A 7,732-nucleotide genomic window follows, 5' to 3' on the forward strand; every position below is an offset into this window, starting at 1 on the left:
ACGGACAGTGACCCAGAGCCGGGATCGAACCTGGAACCTCGATGCCGTGAGGCAGTAGTGCTAACCACTGTGCCACCATGCTGCCCGAGTCCTCCTCAAATCTGATCAGAACAATCTACAAATTTAGCAATTGTGTTTTGGATTCCAAAGTAAAAATTGTTCGTGTGATTTGTGAACAGCAGTGGTCCCAGCACTGATCTGTGTGAAACACCTTCTGCCACTCTGAATAACAACCCTTTATTCCCACTCTCAGCATTCTGTTGTAAAGGCAGGTGCAATCCACTTGTCCCTGGCTCCACATTCTCTAACCTAGTTCATTAGTCTATTATGGGACACCTTTTCAAAGACATTTTGAAAATCCAGATAAATTGCATCTACTGCATTGTCATTGTCTACTCTGTTACCTCCTCAAAGATGTAATAAGATTGGTCATGGAAAACTTTCCTTTTGAAATCCATGCTGACTTCATTATTATTTCTTATTTCTAGATGTCCAAATCTCTCCTTCAGCAAGAATTCCACGATTTTTTCTACCACTGATGTTAAGTTGAATGGTCTATAATTCCCTGGACATGTTCTGTCTCCCTCCTTACATATATGAATTCCATTAGCTATCTGTCTGCCAACATGGTTACATAAATAAAGACTAGCCAACCTATTGTGGTGTTGCACATGAGAAGCCAGGTAATATGAACTCTCCTCTTACCTGTCCTATTCTTTGTGTTGCTATGTTACCTCTTGTTTCTCCTTTCTTGCTTCTGTCTCTCTCCTTCTGTTCCATCTTTCTACTTCTGCCTTTTACTTCTTTCTGTGTTTTTACTCCTTCAGTATAGTTGGGAGGTCATGATATAATGGTGTGGCAGAGATGGTTGCTGGCTGCACTTAGGGAGGGAGTTGGCAGGAATGTTAGCCGCCAGTGACTCCCTCCCAACCCCTCCCTAATTACTCATGCTTCCCCTCATTATTCCCATTGTATCCCGTAGTCCTCACCTTTCAACTGCACACCCCATTTTTCATCACTCCCACGCTTCCGATTCCCTTACCTCTTCTCTCCCCTTCTCTTTGCTTTGATTTTACTTACCCTATGCTTCAGTCTTCATTCACTTCCCACCACTCCCGATAGCTGCCCTAAAGTTGTCAAGCAACCATTCACCTTCAAAATGTTTTGCTCCTCCCCTTCTTTCCTTTCTGCTTTCCAAATTCAACCAACATTTTTTTCCCCTTCAAGAAATCAAGTTAGAATGGGGAAAGATATTGGGCTGCATTTTAATGTTGCCGTACTGTCAGTGAGGGCACCGAGAGAAGTAAGGAACCCAGGTGTTTCCACTTGTCAGTGGTAAATGCAGCCACTGCATTAGCATCTGAGTTCTGTTTATTCTGTTCTTCCGTGGGATGTGGATGTCTCTGGGCTGGGTCAACATTTGTTGCCCGTCTCTAATTGCCCTTGAACTGAGTGCTTTGCTCGGCCATTTCAACGGGCAGTTAAGAGTTACAGAGGGTCTGGGGGTCACATGTCGATCAGGTAAGGACAACAGATTTCCTTCTCTACAGGACATTAGTGAAGCAGATGGGTTTTTATGGCATTTGTTGATAGTTTCATGCAGGTAGTTACTGAGATAAACTTTATATTCCAGATTTATTAACTGAGTTTTAAAATTCCACCAGCTGCCATGGTGGAATTTGAACCCATGTTACTAGTGCAACAGCCTCAGTCTCTGTCTGGGTTACTAGTCCAGTGACACCACCTCCCCAGTCTCTTGACCAATTAGCATGAAGAGGTGTGCTGACAACCTGCATGAGCTTATTTCCGATGAAGTATTTAAAAGGACTCTGTTCAGATGAGATGTGAAGGTTGGCCGGATGTTTCAACACAGCACAGAACTGCTACAATAGACTTGTGATATTGCAAGGCTGCATCATGCTTCACTGATCTTTCCCTAGAGCTGATACTGTGGGGAGGATCCGTAGAGAAATTCTGCTCCCTGCTGACGGTAGGATGAAGCCTGTCACAAGGAACAAAAAGACATGGTTGCAAATTGCTGAGCTGAGCAGCAGGACTGGGGCCGAGGGTACACGGTGGGAAATGTTTAAAAACCTAATTAATAGCCTGGAATAGAGATTAGCAAGGCATATTCAGATATATCCTGATGCGTGCCTAATTCCAAACCCCCCACCCACCAGCCCCCAGCCCTCACTCTGCCTTCCCAAGCCTACTCCTACACATCCCTCCACGTACCAGCTTAGCTTGCAGGTGTACCCACCTCTCCGGTCTAAACCCCTCTTCATCTCAATACCTTCACATATGCTGCCCACCCACCCACCAACACACTCCATTGCTCTCACTTATGGGTCTTGTTTCCTCCTTATGGGTAAAGAGAGCACGTCACACCCAGGAGACGCAGTGGCTCGGAGATGGCCCGTCACTGGCTGCATACAGGGATCTGTAGAATTAGGGGACCCTGGCAGCAATGTGTGACTGATGGTGCCCTTGAATCATCAAGTTCCTCCTGCTCCTCATGTTGTTCTTCCTCCAAAGAGACAGCGCTTTCAGCACCTCCTTCCTTCTGCATCTCCAGGCCTCGCAAGGCACAGCACATAACCGTCATTCTCAATACCGGGTTTGATGCATATTGAAATATGCCATCAACCAGATCTTCAAGAAGTTAGATGCTATCACTTCTTTAAGCCTTGACTCCTTGACTAATGTAGGATAAAAGCACCGTGGTGGCTCCCTGGGTATAATGCACAAACCTGCTTTGTGGTTACACACAAGCTTCACATTGATGGACTAGAAGCCTTTGGAGGTTGAGGAAGGCTTCAGGATGGCCCAAAGCACCTTGATTGCTACATGGATGCAATCAATGACTGTGCTGACCTCTTGGAAGCTGGCCACATCCGCACATAAAACCAAAGTGCCTGCTTAATCTGACTGGGATAAGTGATTGTAGCGTGCACACAATTGTCGTCCCTGCAAACAATGGCAGCAGTTACCTGTGAGGTGCCTTTGTGCACAACAAGTTGACAAATTCTGTAAGTGCCTCCTGCAGATCCCTGGAAGGAGAGAGACAATGAAATCGAGAATGGTGGTGGCTTTGACAGCCACTGGTAATGGGTGCCCACATGGTCCACTTGGCAGCAGGCTTTTTTTCCAGGAGGCTGCCAATGCTAGTGACCACTTGATGCAATGTTCTGAGTCTCCTAGGACAATGGGGTTCCAACATATGCAGGAAGCCTGTGTGGCAGTGAGTACCATCGACGTGAATTAAGCTTTTCAAGTTTGCCCACAGATATTTATTTGAATGCTTTTGAAAAATAACTGAGCAGAATACACAGAGAGACGTTTAACCAGGGCAGCTGATTGAACACCACTGATGGGTCAGAGCCCAGAAAATCAAATTAATTCCGTCTCACAGCTCAAAAATATCAATAAAAGTCAGGATTCTGAGGAAGACTTGAAGCAATAAGTTTACTGAAGGCACAAAAAGGGGAATTCAAGTGAATAATTAATTGATGTTTAAATGCTTATTTTGCACACTAGTCAGTGTGAGAGGAAATGGGAATATCAAAATGTTCCCGTTGATTTATTTTTATAAAGGACTTTCTGGGGACATGATGATGCAGCGTCCCCCTGTTGGCCGAGGTCAGCAATGACATGTTAATGAGTTTACATAGGGTCTGTCTCAATAAAGGTGAACAAGGAATTCAGAATCACAGAATTTAGAATGGAAATAGACAAAAGAACTGCGAATTAATCTTAATTCCGAATTAAATCCAATCTTAATCATTAAAATAGTACGCGATTACCAGAATTAATGTTTTTGAACATTTAGTAACTTTCAAATGAAATGGACGAATCTCTATTTTCGATATTTATGGGGGAATATAAGTGGTCAAACGTTAATCTTCATTGCGTTGATTTATAATTTTTAAATATTCGATTTTATTCGGCTGGGTCCTATTTTTCAGCACGAAAATTGTTGAAAATCACAAATTTGAACTCAACTGGCTACATCTTATCCTCAGCACAATTGCTGGGTCCACCCAGACAGTCCTGTCGATTTCCTTCTGAAACGGACAAGCGAACTAGCTTTAAAAAAAAAACCTGCAGCAGATGCCAGTGATGGCCGAAGAAGGTCAATGCGTCCAGGGTCCTGCTTGATATGAGGTGAGCACCCATCGCTGGGGATCAAACTGGAATGGCTTCCCCATAAGGAGCACCTCTCACCCCCCATCCCCCCACTTCAAGCTGTTGGCCGCGGTTATTTATCCATGAAGTCTATAATATATTGTAATCTACTACCAGTAAGGTATCTGGAACATTGCATTACTCGAGGGGGGTTTAACTCTTCGCCCCCGCGTTATCAATTCTGCATCTTTCTTTATTCGTTCATGGGATGTGTGGGTGTCACTGGTTCGGGCAGCATTTATTGTCCCTCCCAAATTGCCCTTCTACCGAGCGCCTTTGCTGGATCGTCAGGGGGGCATTTAAGAGTCAGTGGCATTTGCTGAATCACCTTTTCTCCCTCATTTAGCTCAAGGCTGCCACAGATTAAGAATTGTCCTGGAAGGGTGTCCATGTCTCTGATTTTTCTGTCCGAACATTAACCATCATTCATGTACAGGAGCACGCGGCAGTGAGAATATTGTGCAGGATTTCCATTGCGCAGAGCTGGAAAGACGTTGATCAATTCGAAAGCTCCCCTCTCGCCTCCACACGTTGCTGAGCAGCAGGGGTATCCCTGCCACAGGGAAGGACCGCAGTGATGTAAGAAATGCAAATATCACAGAGGCGAGGGTGGCCTTTGGGATTGCGATTGACGCAGATGGTGATGGGGGCGAGAGCGGGGGCGGGAACTGCGCTAAATTCAATCTCTGCCTGGGGAATGATCACTCCCTGATACCTTCAGCATGTTTTATTGCGAGCAGGGGGCAGACACTTATTAAAAGATTTTTTTTTTTAAAGAAAAAAATAAAAGCATCTATTTAAATTGTAACCAATTCGGCTGTTAAATGGTTAAAGCAGCATTGCGTGGGGTTGGGGGGTCTATCTATTAACAGGCAGGGGTTCAAAAGAAGTCAAGCTAGCATTAACTTTTCCAAGTGCTCGAAGTGCTTTTGAGGCACTGTTAGAGCTCCCCCCCCTCCCCCCACCCCCGCCGCCCTCTATTCATTTTAATAAACCATCCATTCAGTAAGGGAATCGGGAGAGGAGGTGACAGATTGACATCCACAGTTACAATTCGGAAAACTGAAAACAAAATTGCTAAACGGCAAAGAAACAGGCAAACCGCGAGATCCGCTCGATTTCCTATTACCCCCCATTCAAAACCCAAATCTGAAATTAGCTCCAACATTGCAAACTCTAACGCAGCCGGCACCGTGCACTCGATTCGGAAACATGCGCATTAAAAAAAAATCGGAATTGATTTTTAAAATCTTTTCTCCTTCACCGAGAATCACTGACGGGTTCACAGCTCAAAGCATCTCTCTGAATGAAGCTTCTTCACTTAGTGAGAGACTGGGCTGGTCACCCTCACTGTCACCCACACTGTCACTCTCACCCCCTCACTGTCACCCCCAGCCCCCACTGTCACCCTCACTGTCACCCTCATCCTCCCACTGTCACCCTCACTGTCACCCCCATCCTCCCACTGTCACCCTCACTGTCACCCTCACTGTCACCCCCATCCCCCACTGTCACCCACACTGTCACCCTCACTGTCACCCTCACTGTCACCCACAATGTCATCCCATCCCCCCACTGTCACCCTCACTGTCACCCTCACTGTCACCCCATCCCCTCACTGTCACCCCCACTGTCACCCTCACTGTCACCCTCACTGTCACCCACACTGTCACTCTCACCCCCTCACTGTCACCCCCATCCCCCCACTGTCACCCTCACTGTCACCCTCATCCGCCCACTGTCACCCACACTGTCACCCCCATCCTCCCACTGTCACGCTCACTGTCACCCTCACTGTGACCCCCATCCCCCCACTGTCACCCACACTGTCACCCTCACTGTCACCCTCACTGTCACCCACAATGTCACCCCCATCCCCCCATTGTCACCCCCACACTGTCACCTGCACACTGTCACCCCCACTGTCACCCATACTGTCACCCCATCCCCTCACTTTCACCCCCACACTGTCACCCCTACCCCACACTGTCACTCTCACCCCCACACTGTCACTCTCACCCCCACACTGTCACTCTCACCCCACACTGTCACTCTCACCCCACACTGTCAACCCCACACTGTTACTCTCACCCCACACTGTCACCCTCACTGTCACCCACAATGTCACCCCCATCCCCCTCACTGTCACCCCCACTGTCACCCTCACTGTCACCCCCATCCCCCACTGTCACCCTCACTGTCACCCCCACAGTCACATTCACTGTCACCCCTCACTGTCACCCTCAATGTCACCCACACTGTCACCCTCACTGTCAACCACACTGTCACCCTCACTGTCACCCCCATCCCCCCACTGTCACCCTCACTGTAACCCACACTGTTACATTCACTGTCACCCCATCCCCTCACTGTCACCCTCACCCCCTCACGGTCACCCCATCCCCTCACTGTCACCCCCACACTGTCACCTGCACACTGGCACCCCCACTGTCACCCATACTGTCACCCCATCCCCTCACTTTCACCCCCACACTGTCACCCCCACCCCACACTGTCACTCTCACCCCCACACTGTCACTCTCACCCCCACACTGTCACTCTCACCCCCACACTGGCACTCTCACCCCCACTCTGTCACTCTCACCCCCACACTGTCACTCTCACCCCCACACTGTCACTCTCAGCCCCACACTGTCACTCTCAGCCCCACACTGTCACTCTCACCCCACACTGTCACTCTCATCCGCACAATGTCACTCTCACCCCACACTGTCACTCTCACCCCACACTGTCACTCTCACCCCCACACTGTCACTCTCAGCCCCACACTGTCAACCTCACACTGTCACTCTCACCCCCACACTGTCACTCTCACCCCACACTGTCAACCCCACACTGTCACTCTCACCCCCACACTGTCAACCCCATACTGTCACTCTCACCCCCACACTGTCACTCTCACCCCCACACTGTCACTCTCACACTGTCACTCTCACCCCCACACTGTCACTCTCACCCCCACACTGTCACTCTCACCCCCACACTGTCACTCTCACCCCACACTGTCACTCTCACCCCCACACTGTCTCTCCCCCCCCCCCGGACACATCACAATAATGTACACATTCTGATTTTTAAGGAAGATTTGACCGGCTGAATTCTACTAGCGCCGCCGCCAATCCCCGACTTACCTAATTGCAAGTCCTGGGCTCCATACGGAGCACAAACAGGCGACCCAATGGCAACTCCTTAATTTTGATTTAAAACCCAGCAATTTATGAATGAATCTCGCCTGGTTCCACCCACGTTGAGTAAGGTGATGTTTTGGGAGGGTCACATGGGCGGCTGCAGTGATGCGGGCGGGGGGGGGGGGGGGTGAAATGCCCTGAATCATGTCGCCAGTTTCACTGAGTCTATTCCTGCGCTCAGTCCAGTCTGTCCCAACTGGACCCTCACTCCCCAGCCCTGCGCAGCAAGGGTCACACTGCAATGACAAATGCACCCCCCAACCCCACACCCCGACCCCCTCTGTCCCAGATCTCAGACTGTGCTCTGCAGCTTCTTGCAGAGTTGTTGCTCGCAGCTA

At 48.8% G+C, this 7,732-nt stretch overlaps 1 protein-coding gene across 1 annotated transcript in view; it reads right to left on the reverse strand.

Annotated features, from left to right (window-relative positions):
• The window catches only part of cbarpb (CACN subunit beta associated regulatory protein b), a 237,467-nt gene extending 230,001 nt beyond the window's left edge, over positions 1-7,466 (reverse strand). The window contains exon 1 of the mRNA XM_072482065.1: positions 7,338-7,466. The gene's annotated coding sequence lies outside the window, so the exon portion shown is untranslated. The remainder of the gene's footprint in view (positions 1-7,337) is intronic.
• Positions 7,467-7,732: the final 266 nt, after the last annotated feature.

Source organism: Scyliorhinus torazame, chromosome 18, assembly GCF_047496885.1.
Source record: "Scyliorhinus torazame isolate Kashiwa2021f chromosome 18, sScyTor2.1, whole genome shotgun sequence".
Taxonomy (NCBI): Eukaryota; Metazoa; Chordata; class Chondrichthyes; order Carcharhiniformes; family Scyliorhinidae; genus Scyliorhinus; species Scyliorhinus torazame.